Below are 18,732 nucleotides of genomic sequence, written 5' to 3'. Positions count from 1 at the left end.
CCATTTCCTGTGGTCGATCATGAGCTGGTCCCTCCCATGCACACGAGGACAGCACATTCTAATTTTATTTATTTATCTTCTAGAAGCAAGTTGCATTTCTTTACCACTTGATTTGCATATTTTAACTTCAGTGTAACACAATTTGATCCCTATTCATTTGTAATTGGGCCTACAAACAGCATTGTCATACTTCTTGTGTGAACAGGATTTCTAATAATCTAAAAAAAATTCTAATAATCTGACAATGACATGTTTTGCTGTCATATGGGCATCTATTCTTTCTTTCTCTGTATGAGCATAAGCGGTCAAAGAGGAGGAAGCTTGTCATGCTAAAAATTTGGCTTCTCCTCTGCTCCTTCCTCCACCCTTTGATTGATATTGTTTTGCAAAACGACACTCTCGTGCGAAGTGTCCTCGTCTCCCACAGTTCCAACAGTTGTCAGAATCTCGTGGGGGTTTTGAATTATATGGCGGCCTGCAACCTTGTTGGCCTCTACCTCTCCCTCTGCCTAGCTGGGACCCTTGGAAGAAGACTGTTGTATCTTAATCTAGTTCATCATCATCATTATCTAGATGAAATACATCAGAACTTTTGCCTTTTTTGATCACTTTTTCAGCATGTCTAGCCCTTTGCATAGTTGTTGTCACACTTGCAACATCCACTTCCACCAAATGTTTCCTCACCCAGTTGCCTATTTCAGGGCGGAAATTAGTGAGGAGCGCATTTTTAAGCTGTTGTTGATAAGCACTCTCAGCTGTATCATTGAATGGGATGCCACTATGTACCCAGAATTCTTTTTCAAATCTCAATTGAATGGCGGCCTCATCACTTTTCAACTTTCTATCTTTTGTCTTTTGGATTTGTTCTCTTCTTTCTTGTGAAGCTTTCAACCACATTTTAGCACTTCTACCACTTCTTCCACATTTCAAATTTCCTTGTACTCCATACATTTTCTTCCACTTCAGCATGTATTGCATACAATTAAGAAATCTACTTGCCATGAACTTCTCGTTTTAAAGAAGAGCAGAGCAAGAGATTTACCGTTCTTATTTCCCATCTTAATTTTATTAGTTTAAGGTTTTACAATTTTTTTTCAATTTTTTTTTTCTTTGAGGATCCTCAATGCAGGTTTAAATTGACCTTTCAACAAATTACTAGCCTGTATTATTGCCGTGGATCAATGCTAGAACTGTTATTTAGTCAATTTATCCTACCAGTCACACACTCAATCACACAAACTCCAGCGCTTTTTTAGGCCTATCCAGGGATGGGTGTAAAACCCTCCCAAACAGCTTTGGAAAAACGGACAAAAGAAAAAATCTACACCCTTCTTCAATTAAGAAAAAGAAGCTCTGTTTTTCTTAGCCCGTTTCTTCCACTGGGACTTGAACCCAAGCTATTCTTTGGCTTGGAAAAACATACAAAGAAAAATCTACGCCCTTCTTTGATTAACAAAAAAGAAGCTCCGTGTTTCTTAGCACGTTCCTTCCACTGGGACTTTAACCCAAGCCAGATCCCTCAGCTCGGAAAAACAGACAAAGAAGAGTCTACACACTTCTTCGATGAACGAAAAAGAAGCTCTGCCTTTCTTAGCCTGTTTCTTCCACTGGGACTTGAACCCAAGCTATCTCCCATGCACCTCTATGTGTTACGCGTTTAACAACACAACACAATTTCAAGCCTTTAACTTACTTGTCCCCTGGTTCGTTGCACTGCCGGGTCCCGTCAATCCACCTCTGTCAGACGAAGGCAGACCTAAGATGCTGGCCCAGCGAAGAATTCTCTTCCCAGGTCTTTCTTTACCAGGTCCTGCTAATGGACGCTGGCCCGTCGACGGTGTACAGCGCGTCGTCCTCCGTCAGCCAGATGATGGGTATGAGGGTCCCGGGTTTCGGCACCAAAATGTTAGAGATTTGCTCGCTCCAACTTATTTTGCAAGAACCAAACAGGAGACAAGCAAGTTCTTTTAGACACCTGCAGGTGGAGAGTCCATTCGTCGCTGTCTGAACAGCGATTATCGAATGAAGTCTGAAAAGTCTCCTTCCTGCAAGGGCATATTTATTAGGAGGAACAGAGTGGGGGTGAGAGTGGGGGTCAGAGTAGACAAATGGCCGAAGCCCCTGGCTGATCAAAGCACAGCAGGGGGTCCTTCACGATGTTGTGTGAACTAAACAACTTTGATTGCTTCCTCTGCAGCTAGTCACTTTGTTCTACTACTTTTGTTAAGAGAGGACAACCGAGTTTAAGTATTACAGGTTACATTCCAACATAATCATAGGATCAAGATAACCTGGAAAACCCTAACACTTTGTTTGTTGAAACACTGTAGAACCCAGCTGGTCGGTTTCTCTGTTGCCGGCAAGTTTCTCTGTCGACTGTGGCTTAGGATGATTGGTGCCTTGGAATTGACTGTACCTCTCTTTCACCTGAAAGACGTTCGGGCAGGGTTCGAAGATGGAGGGGCGTTTCTGCTCTGTAGTCCTTGTTAGGGTTTTTCAAATTATCCTTATCGTATGATTATGTTGGAATGCAACCGGTAATAAATAACCTACCTTGTCTCATCCTACACAAGGTCGTAAAACATCCCCTGATATGTTTTGACTAGAGCACAAGGGCTTCCTATTCAGTCTACTCTTACCCCCACTCTTTCTCTTAATAAATATGCCTTTGCAGTTGGGAGAGGCTCCAGATTTCATTCCTGTAGCGAGTGATCTCTCCACTTGCAGGTGTCTAAAAGAACTTGCTTGTCTTCCGTGTGGTTCTTGCAAAATAAGTTGGAGTGAGCAAATCTCTAACAGTCCTGGTATACAGGGCCCCTGTTTATGGTGTCAGGCTTGTGAAACCCTCCCAAACACACATTTCCGACGATCACCCATCCAAAGTCGAGTTTCTGGGCGAATGGAGCATCTCTTGGACCGTTCACCTGCTTGGGGACTTTTTGGGCCGTGATGATGTCTCGCCTAAGGAGAAGCATTATGGGAGTGCTCTGTTCAAGTTCTGGGATGAAATGAGCGATTGATTTCAGGTTGGATGCAGCATTCGGAGTTGGTATCTCGGATCTGTTGTTTGGGATGTCGTTACATTCTACAAGACTTGGTAGGAGAAGCCTAACTTTGCCGTCCATGGATTCAATTTGGTAGCCCAGAGCTCTTCTCCCCATGGTTTCTGTCACTCCAGAGCATGTGCGGAGAGAGTATGGAGAAGGGGGTCCTTGGACATTGACACCTTTTTCAATAAGGTGCCCCCGGCTTCCCGGTAACGGGTTTGTCTTAGCCGGGTTCAGAGATTCGTCCGTAATCTAACCACCTGAGTTAAATTAACTCCACCGGAATCAATCTAATTTCTGTACGACGCCAATCCCTCTCAAGTCACCTGAAGCTCGAGCCGAGTAATTCAATTCGAGGCAAGACTTTATAATTTTATAACTACGAAGACTATCCAATTCTTTAACATGTACGGAGTGACTTTTTACGCGACCCGTCAAAAAGGGAAACGGGCCTGCGCCCTCCAAAGAATTAAATTGTGTGAACTTTTCGCCTTCACACAATAATAATAATAATAATAATAATAATAATAATAATAATAATAATAATAATAATAATAATAATAATAATAATAATAATAAAAGTGAATGGTGTAGAATAACATATGAGTGAAAACCATTGCCTTCACACAATAATGAGGATTGGTGTAGAATAACATATGTGTGAAGGCCATCGAAGGGGCTCACAACCCCCTTATGATGAATAAAATAAATGGATTGCGTTTTCCCTCGCCCTGACGCGGGTCACTGGGGCCCCCCTCTGGAGCCAGGCCTGGAGGCGTGACTCGAAGGCGAGCGTCTGGTGGAAGGGCCTTCGCCCATTGGGCCCGGCCGGGCACAGCCCGAAAAGGAAACGTGGGTCCCCCTTCCCATGGGCTCACCACCTGTGGGTGGGGCCAAAGGGGTCGGGTACAGTGTAAGCTGGGCGGCGGCCAAAGGCATGGACCTTGGCGGTCTGATCCCCAGCTACAGAAGCTGGCTCTTGGGATATGGAATGTCACCTCTCTGGCTGGAAAGGAGCCCGAGCTGGTGTGAGAGGCAGAAAAGTTCAGACTAGACATAGTCATACTTGCCTCCACGCACAGTTTGGGTTCCGGTACAAGCCCCTCTTTCTTGGAGTCCCCGGAGGAAGTGCTGGAGAGCACTCTTTCTGGGGACTCCATTGTTCTACTGAGTGACTTCAATGCTCATGTGGGCAATGACAGTGAGACCTGGAAGGGCATGATTGGGAGGAACAGCCCCCCCCGATTTGAACCCGAGCTGTGTTCTATTATTGGACTTCTGTGCTCGACACGGATTTTCTATAATGAACACCATAATCAAAAATAAGGGTGTCCATGTGTGCACTTGGCACCAGGACACCCTAGGCCACAGTTCGATGATCGACTCTGTAGTTGTGTCATCGGATTTGCGGCCGTATGTTTTGGACACTCGGGTGAAGAGAGGGGCGGAGCTGTCAACTGATCACCACCTGGTGGTGGGTTGGCTCCGATGGTGGGGGAAGATGCCGGTCCGACCTGGCAGACCCAAATACTCTGTGAGGGTCTGCTGGGAACGTCTGGCAGAATCTCCTGTCAGGAAGAGCTTCAACTCCCACCTCCGGCAGAGCTTTTCCCACGTCCCGGGGGAGGCGGGGGACATTGAGTCTGAGTGGACCATGTTCTGCGCCTCCATTGTTGAGGCGGCCGACTGGAGCTGTGGCCGTAAGGTCGTTGCTGCATGTCGTGGCGGCAATCCCCGAACCCGCTGGTGGACACCGGCGGTAAGGGATGCCGTCAAGCTGAAGAAGGAGTTCTATCGGGCCGTTTTGGCCTGCGAGACTCCGGAGGCAGCCGACAGGTACCGGATGGCCAAGCGGAACGTGGCGGTTGCTGAGGCAAAAACCCGGGCGTGGGAGGAGTTTGGTGAGGCCATGGAGAATGACTTCCGGATGGCTTTGAGGAAATTCTGGTCCACCATCCGGCGTCTCAGGAGGGGGAAGCAGTGCAACGTCAACACTGTTTACAGTGGGGATGGCATGCTGCTGACCTCCTCAATTCCACCTACACGCCTTCCATTGTGGAAGCAGGGCCTGGGGACTCCGAGGCGGACTCTCCAATCTCTGGGGTCGAAGTCACTGAAGTAGTTAAAAAACTCCTCGGTGGCAAGGCCCCGGGGGTGGATGAGATGCGCCTGGAGTTCTTAAGGGCTCTGGATGTTGTGGGGCTGTCATTGCTTACACGCCTCTACAATATTGCGTGGACATCGGGGACAGTACCTCTGGATTGGCAGACTGGAAGGGGGACCGGAGGATAGGTTCCAATTACAGGGGAATCACACTCCTCAGCCTCCCTGGTAAGGTCTATTCAGGGGTGCTGGAGAGGAGGGTCCATCGGGAGGTCGAACCTCAGATTCAGGAGGAGCAGTGTCGCTTTTGTCCCAGCCGTGGAACAGTGGACCAGCTCTACACCCTCAGCAGGATCCTCGAGGGTGCATGGGAGTTCGCCCAACCAGTCCACATGTGTTTTGTGGACTTGGAGAAGAAGTTCGACCGTGTCCCTCGGGACGTTCTTCGGAGGGTGCTTCGGGAGTACGGGGTGCCGAGCCAACTGATAAGGGCGGTTCGGTCCCTGTATCACCGATGCAAGAGTTTGGTCCGCATTTCCGGCAGTAAGTCGGATTCGTTCCCAGTGAGTGGCCTTTGTCACCGATTCTGTTCATCATTTTTATGGACAGAATTTCTAGGCGCAGCCGAGGCGTTGAGGGGGTCCGGTTTGGGGACCTCAGCATTCTCTGCTTTTTGCAGACGACGTGGTGCTGTTGGCTTCTTCAGGCCGTGATCTCCAGCTCTCACTGGAGCGGTTCTCAGCCGAGTGTGAAGCGGTCGGGATGAGGTCAGCACCTCCAAATCCGAGTCCATGGTCCTCGATCTGAAAAGGGTGGAATGCCCTCTCCAGATCGGGGATGAGATCCTGCCCCAAGTGGAGGAGTTTAAGTATCTTGGGGTCTTGTTCACGAGTGAGGGGAGGATGGAGCGCGAGATTGAAGGACGGATCGGTGCAGCGTCGGCAGTAATGCGGACTCTGTACCGGTCCGTCGTGGCAAAGAGAGAGCTGAGCCAAAAGGCAAAGCTCTCAATTTACCGGTCGATTTACGCTCCTACCCTCACCTATGGTCACGAGCTATGGGTCGTGACCGAAACAACGAGATCCCGGATACAAGCGGCCAAAATGAGTTTTCTCCGCAGGATGTCCGGGCTCTCCCTTAGAGATAGGGTGAGAAGCTCGGTCATCCGGGAGACACTCGGAGTAGAGTCGCTACTCCTCCACGTTGAGAGGAGCAAGATGAGGTGGCTCGGGCATCTCATCAGGATGCCTCCTAGATGCCTCCCTGGGGAGGTGTTCCGGGCATGTCCCACCGGTAGGAGACCCCGGGGACGACGCAGGACGCGCTGGAGAGACTATATCTCTCAGCTGGCCTGGGAACGCTTTGGGATCCCCCGGGATGAGCTGGATGAAGTGGCTGAGGAGAGGGAAGTCTGGGAGTCCCTCCTGAAGCTGCTGCCCCCGCGACCCCGGATAAGCGGAAGAAGATGGATGGATGGATGGATGGATGGATGGATGGATGGATGGATGGATGGATGGATGGATGGATGGACGGACGGACGGACGGACGGACGGACGGGCGGGCAGGCGGGCGGGCGGGCGGATGGATGGATGGATGGATTTGGATTAAAAATCTGACATAATGCAACCTGGCCTGTTTACTGCAGTCACAAACACCAATATCATCCTTGTTATTAATGCAACAATAACAATAATAAAACAAACTTAATACACCTAAGAAAAAGTCATTCAACTTTCATAAAGTTGTTCATTTGTATTTAATTTATTATTATTTTAATCTTTAACTTTTCTGGTAGTGTAAATGACAACAGATTCTCATTTGCAATATTAACCTGTCTGCAGAAAGTAAAATATATAGTTATATATTTACAAGTTCATTTACAGTAGTAATGGTTCGAGGAATGTCAGTGCGAATGGGCTATTTTCATCTAACAAAATATTGCCCACGTTACAAAAAGTTTGGACACCCGTGGTGTAGAGAGTCTTAGCGTTTTGTTTTATAAGGTTGTGGAAACAGATACGAGTGGACCATTTTAGATAACTAACTAAGCAAATCATTTGGAAAGTTTCAACAACTGAATCTGGAAACTTTCCACGAGTCAAGGAAAGGTGGAAGGTTTTAGCAAAGTTAATTATTCTAGTCTACATCCCAACATAGTCATACAATCAAAGTAATTTGTCAACCCTAACACATAGTCATGGGTTTTCATTTGTTATGGTTAGTATATGTGGTCTATATTTACTTACTTTTATGTATTACGTACTTTTATTTTGAAGGATGGTGCACAGGAAGTATTGTTTTTACTATTTCTGTTTGACAAATGTGCTCAATAAAAAAAACTGTTGTTACCAATGTGTTGATTGGCACTGGCAAACCAAAATGAGTTGTGATGGTCATCATTTTGTTCTTTGTCCACAGTATTACTCATTTTATTGAAATAACTCTGCTAACGTTTTCGACCGCAGTGGGGGATGCCTTGGTGGCTACAGTTGGCCACCCAGGTATGAGGAACAAGCAAATTTTGGGTCACCCTTTCCAGACCCTTCTCCAATTTCGGGTGAGCAATGCAAACCCTAAATAGGGCTGCTCAGTCCAGCAGGTGCTGAAGCAAGATCTTGTTCCTGAATCCCAATCTTCCAACGATCATCACACCCGCTCCGCCCCTGTGAAGGACTCAAGCTTGGAACTTCCAGTCACATCCTTGATCTGCCCCCTTCGCTTTATCCTGTCACCAGAGGACTTTACAAAAGAAGCTGAAGCTTGCGCAAAGAGTGGATTTCTGTGAGGAATGGGGCGCGCATTTCCTTCCCCCACAATCCACATAAAGCCACACTCACCATATTCCAGTGGCACGTGAAGCTCAGGTGAGTGCAGTTGCAGGGGACTGCCAGAAATCCGGTCTATCGGAAATCTGCCCATATGTGTATCCCCGGAGCACTGCATCGCTCTTAGTCTGGCCTCAATCCTTCGACCTGTTCCGCTACTCCTGGCAGTGTTACCCAAACCAAACAGGTCGAAGGGTAGAGGCCAGACTAAGAGTGATCCACTGCTCCGGGGGTACACATATGGGCAGATTTCCGTTAGACTGGATCTCTGGCAGCCTGCAACTGTACTAACCTGAAGGTGTATCCCATTATCCCCGGAGGGATACAGTGACCCAGCGGATCTTATTGAGTGGAGAACTACAAATTCCTGGGTGTTCGCCTTAACAATAAACTGGACTGAACTGATCACACCCACGCCCTGTACAAAAAGGGCCAGAGTCACCTCCACCTGCTGAGGAGACTGAGGTCCTTCGGTGTCTTCAGGGCTGGGCAAAATACGGCCCGCGGGCCACATCCGGCCCTTTGTGCGTCCCTGTCCGGCCCGCATGAGGCCAATCGTAAATTATATTTGATTACAACTTAATTAAGAGCAAGCTCTGTCCTGGGCTGTCCCCTGGACTCCATTGAGGTTGTGGGTGAGAGGAGGACGTTGATTAAGCTTAAATCCTTCGTGGACAACACCTCTCACCCCCTCCATGAGATTGTGCGGTCCCTGAGCAGCTCCTTTAGCGGCAGGCTTTTGCACCCTCTGTGTAGGAAGGAACGGTTCCGCAGGTCCTTCATTCCCTCTGCTGTCAAACTTTACAACATGCATGCCACCTGATAAAATGAATGGGTTTCGTCTCTGCTAGCAGCGCTTGTGTTTGTCCTTGTCTGTTATTTCCCCTTTTTTATAATTCTGGCACTTGTTTTTATTTGGACTCGTATTGTTCTTGCATTCATTATGCGCTGCTGTGACAAGTGAATTTCCCCGGTGTGGGATGAATAAAGTTCTATCATCGTCATCATCATCATCATCATCATCATCATCATCATCATCATCATCATCATCATCATCATCATCATCATCATCATCACCTTATCGTGCGCGTCTCCATGACCCCTAGAGCTAGTTTTGTACTCCTGGAAGGGTTACACACACGCACGCATGCACACAAACACACACGCACACGCGCGCGTGTGTGTCTGTGCGTGTCTGTGCGTGTGGGCGTGGGTGGGACAGTACATAGATGCAAAGACAAATCCAACAATTTATGGCAAATTAAGTTTTTCAGGTCTCTAATTGTGTACTTCGCTTGCATTCATACTTCCAACTAAGTTAATTTATCATCCATACATACCCAGGTGAGCAAATTAATATGAATCTTGAAACCTGACATGAAACAAGAATTATATTTACAAAATAAAGGATTAAAAACAGATTGTTTACGTTGCAGACCATCATTCAAATATTATCTACAGAAATCTTCCGGAATTTAAAAAGAAAGAAAAAAAAAGTATGTTAGAACAGTTAACACGCCTTAGGCTGGTTAGATGTTCTTGGACCTAAAAATACATTTGAATCGCATTAATCGTTTCCCAAGACGCTAGAACAAACTGTCACAACTCACTTGCTGTGTTTCACCAGAGAGAGCCAGACTGTATTGAAAAAGAAAAGAAAAAGGAAAAAAATTAAAAGGTTTTACACTATACCTTGCTTGGGCTGCAGGGCGATGAATTTCGAAGCTTCGTCCATTTTTGTCTGAAACCCCGTGGAAAGCTCATGCTCGCGTAGAAAACAAAATAACATACACTTCTAGCATCAAACTCAACGACCAATATATAAGTACCGAATTCTCACATAGTTGGAAAAACGGCACCAGACGCAAAAACCTTAGTCAAACAAAAGCACACCGGCGGCCGAAAATAACCCCATTCAGAATTTCGGTCGCTGCTTTGCTTCCAATGTGTTGCTTTATCCAAAGGTATGATTAAAATTATTTTGGGATTCGAGCGGCTTTTAGCAGCCTCTCTGTCCGCTACAGGCGGGACCATATCATACAGACTGCTACGTTGTTATTATCCTGGACTCCGCCTCCGAGACGGTTTCCTCTTCAAGCTCGAAAACTGTTCGGTAGATTATACTACTGTGAAAAAAGTACCTCACGGATATCATTGTAAAAGGTCACTTAGTTTTGCCTCATACTCATTTTCTTTATTGTTACTACTGTAGTTGTATTTGTTTATTCTACTTCTTTACATTCAATTTATTTTTGTTATTATTGAGTATGTAAAATGTTGATTGTACGACTGTGTCTTTCTCTCTCCCTCCACCTATATACATAAGAAAATAATGAACCAAAGTTGTGTTGAATAAACAAATGATAGAAGATCATGGAAAGGCTCTTTTTTCTTTTTTCAAATTTTAAACAAGAAACGGGAGACGGCTCCTGTTAGAGATATGCTCACTCCAACTTATTTTGCAAGAACCACACGGGAGACAAGTAAGTCCTTTTGGACACCTGCAGGTGGAGAGTCCATTCGTCGCTGTGCGTGCAGCGATGATCGAATGGAGGTCTGAAAAATCTCCTTCCTGCAAGGGCATATTTATTAGGAACAGAGTGGGGGTGAGAGTGGGCGTCAGAGTAGACAAATGGCCGAAGCCCCTGGCTTGTTGATCAAAGCACAGCAGGGGGTCTTTCACAATGTTGTGTAAACAAAACAACTTTGATTGCTTCCTCTGCAGCTAGTCAATCAGTTCAAAAGATCTTAGCACTTTGTTCTACTACTTTTGTTAAGACAGGACAGGCGAGGGTAATTATTACAGGTTACATTCCAACATAATCCTACGATAAAGATAACCTGGAAAACCCTAACATCTCCCTCCTGTTTTATCATATGATTATGTCACCCCAAATAACAAAGACAAGTAAGAAAAAAACATATATATATGTATAATGAAGAAAGAAGAATAGTAAAAATAAAAACAACAAACAATGATAGCAACACTTTCCAGTGAAGATGAGGCATTACCTCAACACCCCAGATCAAACTTATTGTGTAAGCAAAAAACCTACTGGCCAGATGTCATTAGCAGGAAAATTCTTACACGGCCCCTGTGCCACAGGCGACCAGAATGCTATCAATAAAAAATAAAAAGAAAAACACAGAAACAGTACATCATTGTATCCATCACTTGCGAAGCATTTTCGATGGTCAAATCATCAAGTTTCTGTAAAACATGCTCAACAGAACAGCATCTACGCAATCCACGTCTCATTATCATTATCACATCTGTCACGTCTAAGAAGTTGTATATGTGCTCGTGTTTTCGTCAGCTGATGATGTTCTAGTCTGTAGGTGAGGTCTGTCACACACACTGGCGCAACCTTGGATGCAACATGTGTAGTCAGCAAGACTTGAAATGGTCCCTCCCGTCGTGGCTGGCCCAGTTCCTTCTTTTGATGACCTTGGTGTAGACCCAGTCTCCTGGATTGATGGGGTTGTCGACCTGTGAGGAGGAAAGATCAAGCGGCAGTAAATTTGTCTTTGACACAGTTTGAGCGTCCTGATCATATAATCTGCCAAGGACTGCTCTTCATCTGTTGCTTGCAACTCTCGTAGTCAATTGTAGTGCCCATTTAACTGGCAAATAGGAATGTTTGCGGGAAGATTTTGAACACTTCCTAATGATTCCCTTTAACCAAAAACTATTTATGACAGGGGCATTCCCATTTATTGCCTCCTGGTGTAAAAGAGATTGTCTTATCCATGCCTTCTTTCTCCTCACACGCTCGCACCCACACAGGGTGTGCACACACACACACACACACACTCACACACAGACAAAGGGATTCTAATCCATCTCTCATGTAGCTTCTCTTGATAGAATCTCCTATTGGTAACTGTATAGCAGACGTTTTAGCATATATTCCCATACTCTGCTCTCTCACTTCAACTTTTTCATGTCGATGCAGTCGTAGGTGGCCCCTATTGCAGTCATTGTCTTGTTAACTGTCGCCGTGTGACTCCTATGCATGATTGTGTGAATGTCAAAAATTGAACGTACCTAACTTTCTGACCATCCAACCTCCACTGTGGAACAAAAAACCTTACTATTGTATTGAGTAGGTACATTGAGCAACCTAGCTTCCTCCTGACTGCCAAATGTCCTGTTCTAAAATTTATATAACTCGACCTCTACGTCTTAAGCTTGATGAGCCAAAATATAAGATCTTGCTCTTGTTTCCTACCATTTTAGCCTATTTGTTTTATCCAAATCCGTTCAATCTCTGATTATAATCTGTAGCCCTACGTATTTTTCCAATTTTTATTTATTTATTCATCAAATCTCCTCAGTTCTGTCAAACTCAGTGCACAATGAACCTCCCTTCCACTTTGAACCAAGCTCCACCAAAGTTGGTAACGCCAAGGAGTGCGATTTGGTTGTCGGACACTCCAAGTCCATTTCTTTTTGCCGCACTTCACCCTATCAAGTTGGTGTTCTTTTGTTGTTGCTTCAGAGCGACCCCATCCATCACTCTTGAATGAGTCCATTGTTCAAATGAGTCAATTTTCATCATTGTGAGTTCCTCCGCTTTTCACTGTCTTTTCTCGTCCCCGAGGATGTTGTCTGTCCTCCGGAGTGTACTTGTCCTCCTCCAAGCACAACAGCAGTCTTTTCTTGTCCTTCGCCAAAGGTCAAAGGTGCTTCAGAGCCAGGCACCATTTTGTGGTTGTTCACGGCTGCAGGCGAAGTCTCGGATTGGGTTTCAGGGACTCTGACACTGAGAATGACATGCTGGGACATCAAACTTGTAAGACTATCTCCAAATGTAGCTGCGCCATCAATTTGCTGGTAACATTGTTTACCAAACTTCAAATTCTCCTAATAACAGCGGTCTCGTTTTTATATCGTAAATCCTGCAACTCATCCTATTTTTGAGCTACATTTTATCTATAGTTCCAATTTAATCGGACAGTATGTTGTCTTCAGTATCATTATTGAAAATCAACTCATCGAGGTCTGCTTTCCACATCAAGCCCTAATCTGTATGTCTTGACCTCTCACATGTTATTGTCATGCTTGCTCAAAAATGTGACTTAGAGTATGGTGCTGTGAATTCTCAATCTCCCCAATGAAATTGGATCCCACCTCGTAGTTCTTATCGTTCTCATGTTCCTGTTAGCCTGCAATTGTCCAAATCAAAAATGTTTTCTTTTAACTGTCTTTCTTTTGAACCTCTAAATCTCTCGTGTTGCTAACCTATCTACACCCTAACAAAAAATTTACCACAATATAACACCAAATGTATTCGAAAATTCATTGTCATAAAGTGTTGTATTATTACTATCTTCCACTATCTGTCCTACTCACTCCCCCCTTTTGAGGCTTGGCAACGCCCATGCCTCACACCTTGACAAACTTTTTGGGAGAATGCGTTCTTTACTACATACGATTCCATCATCATTTAATTTGACTTTCTTTTCAAAACGCTTCTCAATTTCTCAGTTCACACATCTTCTACATATGTTACTGGTTCTCCAGTTTTTTTCTCTAGTTAATTATCAATCCAAAACCTACGTGTTTCTTTCTAACATTCAACCTGCTCAAAATCACTCTTTCATCAAAGTCGCTCTACTAATTTTCTATAGTAGTCGCCAACACCTTCAACCATTCAACCTGTAATTTCTTTTCATTCAGGCTATCATTCATCAATGTTCATTTGCATCTCACACACAGTCTCCAAAAAGGAGTCTTTCTATCACATTGGTCCCAATTCATCCAAGCTCACCACACAACATTCATATATCATTTTCAACTCAGGTTTCCTGGTAGAACAATCCACCAATTCAAAAAAAACTTAACTAAAACAAACAATTGGCAAATTAATCTGATTTTTTTCTTTGTTTTTAAATTTGAAGAACTGAATCTCTCAGATTTAGCTTGCATTTAGAATTTTGCATAATCTTATAACACAACCAATCAATTATTCCTATTAAATGTGGCATTGCAAAATCTTAAATTCACAATTTAGCTTCTCCCAATTCCTGAAAGCATGTTCTGTTGTTTTGTTAACTCCGAATTTCTCATGATGGCTTGACACTAACATGCACTAGTGTGGATTAGTTTCTGCTCGCAAACAGATTTCTCTCTTTTTCTTTCATTTTTATCTGTCAAAATTGTTTCTGTTCTGCGATGTAAATTGAATAGACAACAGTCTAGCAAATTTCTTTATACTAAAAGTTTAGCCAATCTTCATCAACTTAACACATACGCACACACATGCACAGCTCTCGCGTGCGGAAGGTAGGTCTCAGCAACAATGATTCGTCACAGGCTGGCCATTTCCTGTGGTCGATCATGAGCTGGTCCCTCCCATGCACACGAGGACAGCACATTCTAATTTTATTTATTTACCTTCTAGAAGCAAGTTGCATTTCTTTACCACTTGATTTGCATATTTTAACTTCAGTGTAACACAATTTGATCCCTATTCATTTGTAATTAGGCCTACAAACAGCATTGTCATACTTCTTGTGTGGACAGGGGCTCTAACAATCTAAAACGATTTTTGATAACCTGACAATGACATGTTTTGCTGTCATATGGGAGAGGTTTCAGATCTTTTAAATTTCGATACATGATTTGCATAGGACCGGAAACTCCTCTTGCCCCTTGCTTGAGCCGCGGCTTGAGCTGCGGCCTTGCACCTGCTCACAGGGGCCTTATTGTCTCCTGGTCTGACAAACACTTGTGACCGCATCAGTTTTCATCTTTCTAGCTTTTGTCTCTTGAATTCGTTCTCATCTCTTTGTGAAGATTTCCACCACACTCTAGCACTTCTACCACGTCTTCCACATTTCAAATTTCCTTGTACTCCATACATTTTCTTCCACTTCAGCATGTATTGCATACAATTAAGAAATCTACTTGCCATGAACTTCTCGTTTTAAAGAAGAGCAGAGCAAGAGATTTACCGTTCTTATTTCCCATCTTAATTTTAGTAGTTTAAGGTTTTACAATTTTTTTTTCATTTTTTTTTTTTTCTTTGAGGATCCTCAATGCAGGTTTAAATTGACCTTTCAACAGATTACTAGCCTGTTTTATTGTGGTGGATCAACGCTAGAACTGCTTTTTAGTCAATTTATCCTACCAGTCACACACTCAATTACACAAACTCCAGCGCTTTTTTTTTCAGGCCTATCCAGGGATGGGTGTAAAACCCTCCCAAACAGCTTTGGAAAAACGGACAAAAGAAAAAATCTACGCCCTCCTTCAATTAAGAAAAAGAAGCTCTGTTTTTCTTAGCCCGTTTCTTCCACTGGGACTTGCACCCAAGTTATTCTTTGGCTTGGAAAAACATACAAAGAAAAATCTACGCCCTTCTTTGATTAACAAAAAAGAAGCTCCGTGTTTCTTAGCACGTTCCTTCCACTGGGACTCTAACCCAAGCCAGATCCCTCAGCTCGGAAAAACAGACAAAGAGTCTACACACTTCTTCGATGAACGAAAAAGAAGCTCTGCCTTTCTTAGCCTGTTTCTTCCACTGGGACTTGAACCCAAGCTGGCTCCCGTGCACCTCTATGTGTTACGCGTTTAACAACACAACACAACTTCAGGCCTTTAACTTACTTGTCCCCTGGTTCGTTGCACTGCCGGGTCCCGTCAATCCACCTCTGTCAGACGAAGGCAGACCTAAGATGCTGGCCCAGCGAAGAATTCTCTTCCCAGGACTTTCTCCTCCAGGTCCTCTTAATGGACGCCTGCTTGTCGACAATGCAGCACGTCCTCCTTCGTCAGCCAGATAGCGGGTATGAGGGATCCCGGGTTTCGGCACCAAAATGTTAGAGATTTGCTCACTCCAACTTATTTTGCAAGAACCACACGGGAGACAAGTAAGTCCTTTTGGACACCTGCAGGTGGAGAGTCCATTCGTCGCTGTGCGTGCAGCGATGATCGAATGGAGGTCTGAAAAATCTCCTTCCTGCAAGGGCATATTTATTACGAACAGAGTGGGGGTGAGAGTGGGGGTCAGAGTAGACAAATGGCCGAAGCCCCTGGCCTGTTGATCAAAGCACAGCAGGGGGTCTTTCACGATGTTGTGTAAACAAAACAACTTTGATTGCTTCCTCTGCAGCTAGTCAATCAGTTCAAAAGATCTTAGCACTTTGTTCTACTACTTTTGTTAAGACAGGACAGGCGAGGGTAATTATTACAGGTTACATTCCAACATAATCCTACGATAAAGATAACCTGGAAAACCCTAACAGCTCCCATTTCATGGTGGGAGCAACACTGCCTCCCGGCGGATGGAAGAAGGTTTACCTTTCAACACGTGTGTGTGTGTGTGTGTGTGTGTGTATGTGTGTGTGTGCGTGTGTGCGTGTGCGTGTGTGTGTGTGTGTGTGTGTGTGTGCGTGCGTGGGTGCGTGCGTGTGCGGGCGTGCGCGCGCGTGTGTGTCAGTAAGTTAAACGGTACATGGATGCAAAGACAAATCAAACAATTTGCATGCATGCATGTGCTTGTGTTTGTGAGCGTGTGCACGTGCGCACACACACACACACACACACACACACACACACACACACACACACACACACACACACACACACACACACACACACACATACACTCACTCTTGAACTGTATAGTGTTAAAGAACAATTCTGAGTTTGTGATTCGCTTTACTGCATAGAGACAGGTTCAAGTTGAATTGAAGGAGCAAATGGAAAGGATAAACGATTACAATGGACTCTTATTTATTGGTGCAATGTTATGTAGTTTTGTCCAATTGGAGTGCCCGTAGCGGAACGTCATCACACGTCTTCCACTCCACTCAGATTTTGAATACAGTCAAACTTCGGTTTTTACCGCAATCCGTTCCAGAAGACGGTTCGAGAAGCGAATCGGTCGAATTTCGAATCTATTTTTCTCATTATAAATAATGGACATTTTTTAAAATCCGTTCCAAGACTAAAAAACACCGCCTTTTTTAAGCATTTTTTCATTTGCACATTTTTGTCGGATCGCGCAACTGCAGCGCACAGCTGAACGTGCAACCGTAGCGCGTCGCATTATTGTGACAGAGCCGTCACTGAAATTTAGAAAATATTTTTAAAGTCCTGATGTACTTTTTAAAATTTAAGTGGACCTATGTGCGCAGGGAGCTTAATTTTGTTCGATCGCGCAACTGCAGCACACCGCCGAACGCGCAACCGTAGCGCGTCATCGACCACGCAACTGCACCGCGCTGGTCGCATTATTGTGACAGAGCCGTCACTGAAATTTAGAAAATATTTTTAAAGTCCTGATGTACTTTCCAAAATTTAAGTGGACCTCAGTGCGCAGGGAGCTTAATTTGGTCCGATCACGCAACCGCAGCGCGCCGGGGGCTCACTGTCGCATTGCTTTAAGAGCATCTTTGTGTTTTAGGATGGCTTTACTGCTCTCACTTGCTTTCTTTGGAGGCAATACGTAAATACAATAAGAACGAACGGAGTCAGTCGGCATCTGGGCCGCACGGTCTGTCACGTGCTGGTGCCACCTGCGACAGGACCACGCCCCCCTGTCAGTGGAATCGCCGTCACCTGCCACGGGCTCATGGACAGCGCTATATCAGCGCCGCCAGCGCAGACCTGAGTGTCAGTCTGTCCCTTGATGCTGCTTCGCTCATCAGTCCCTGAGATACTGACTCGCTTGACTATTGGAAATCCCGCAGAATCGCTTGTCCTCTCCAGCCCGATCGCCGCTCCAGCGCCAGCTGTTATCATCATCCCCTTCCACAATAAAGTCTGTCGCTACGCACTTGGCTGCACTGTCCGTTCCCTTACACGGTCGGGTTTTATCGGGTCCTCCCGGCTCAACTTACGAGGTTCGACCTCCGAATTTTGTTCGACAACCGAAGCAAAACAATTTAGAATTTTTTGTTCGAATTCCAATTAGTTTGAGAACCGGGTCGTTCGAAAACCGAGGTTTGACTGTACAGTGATCCCTTGCCACTAGAGCTTCACCTATTGCGGCCTCTGTGTATCGCGGGTGTGAAGAATATTTAATATTACAGATATTTCGGTGCGTCGCGTGTTTTTGTTGCATCCCTTGGAGCGCGGGGCTCTGTCTGGCCATATGACTTTACAGTACAGTATTGTCCTGAAGAGGAGACGAGACACAAATGCAATTATGTTTTATAACAATTGTAGTCACTGAAAATGTGACGCTGTAGCCTACACCAGCACTCATTAAAATACGAGTGTCATGCGGTCGCGTTTATTTTTCCGTTTTTTTGTCTCGTCGATGTCGTAACTTTACTTCCGGTTTTATTTTGTCATCCCTTCCGTTTCAGTTCGTGTTTCCTTCCTCGGTGTTTGGTTGTCTTGTCTTCCCTGATCCCGATTGTGTGCACCTGCGTAATTGACACTAATTGTCAGCACCTGTGTCCCCGCCCTTTTGTGTGTATTTAGTCCGTGTCTTCCCCTTGTCTTGTGCCAGTGTGTCTTGCCTCGTCCCGACCACCAGCGATTCCTTGACGTCCGAGCTCTCAGTAAGACCCCTCCTTTTTGTCTCGCCACAGAGCGACGCCTTTTGTTAGTACTGTAGCCTATTATTAAAATAAAGTTAAAAGTCAAAGTTAAAGTCCCAATGATCATCGTCACACACACATCTGGGTGTGGTGAAATTTGTCCTTGATCCCCATTGCCTTTTTGTCTCGCCCCCGAGCGACGCCTTTTGTTAGTACTGTAGCCTATTATTAAAATAAAGTTAAAAGTCAAAGTTAAA

General features: G+C 44.9%; 1 long non-coding RNA gene across 1 annotated transcript in view; it reads right to left on the bottom strand.

Annotated features, from left to right (window-relative positions):
• LOC137840052 (uncharacterized) overlaps nucleotides 1–16,304 on the bottom strand; it is a 40,035-nt gene extending 23,731 nt beyond the window's left edge. The window contains exon 1 of the long non-coding RNA XR_011086442.1: nucleotides 9,668–16,304. This is a non-coding gene — a long non-coding RNA (uncharacterized lncRNA). The remainder of the gene's footprint in view (nucleotides 1–9,667) is intronic.
• Between the last annotated feature and the right edge of the window lie 2,428 nt (nucleotides 16,305–18,732).

Source organism: Syngnathus scovelli, unplaced genomic scaffold (assembly GCF_024217435.2).
Source record: "Syngnathus scovelli strain Florida unplaced genomic scaffold, RoL_Ssco_1.2 HiC_scaffold_68, whole genome shotgun sequence".
NCBI lineage: Eukaryota > Metazoa > Chordata > Actinopteri > Syngnathiformes > Syngnathidae > Syngnathus > Syngnathus scovelli.
This window is presented reverse-complemented; position numbering and strand designations above follow the sequence as displayed.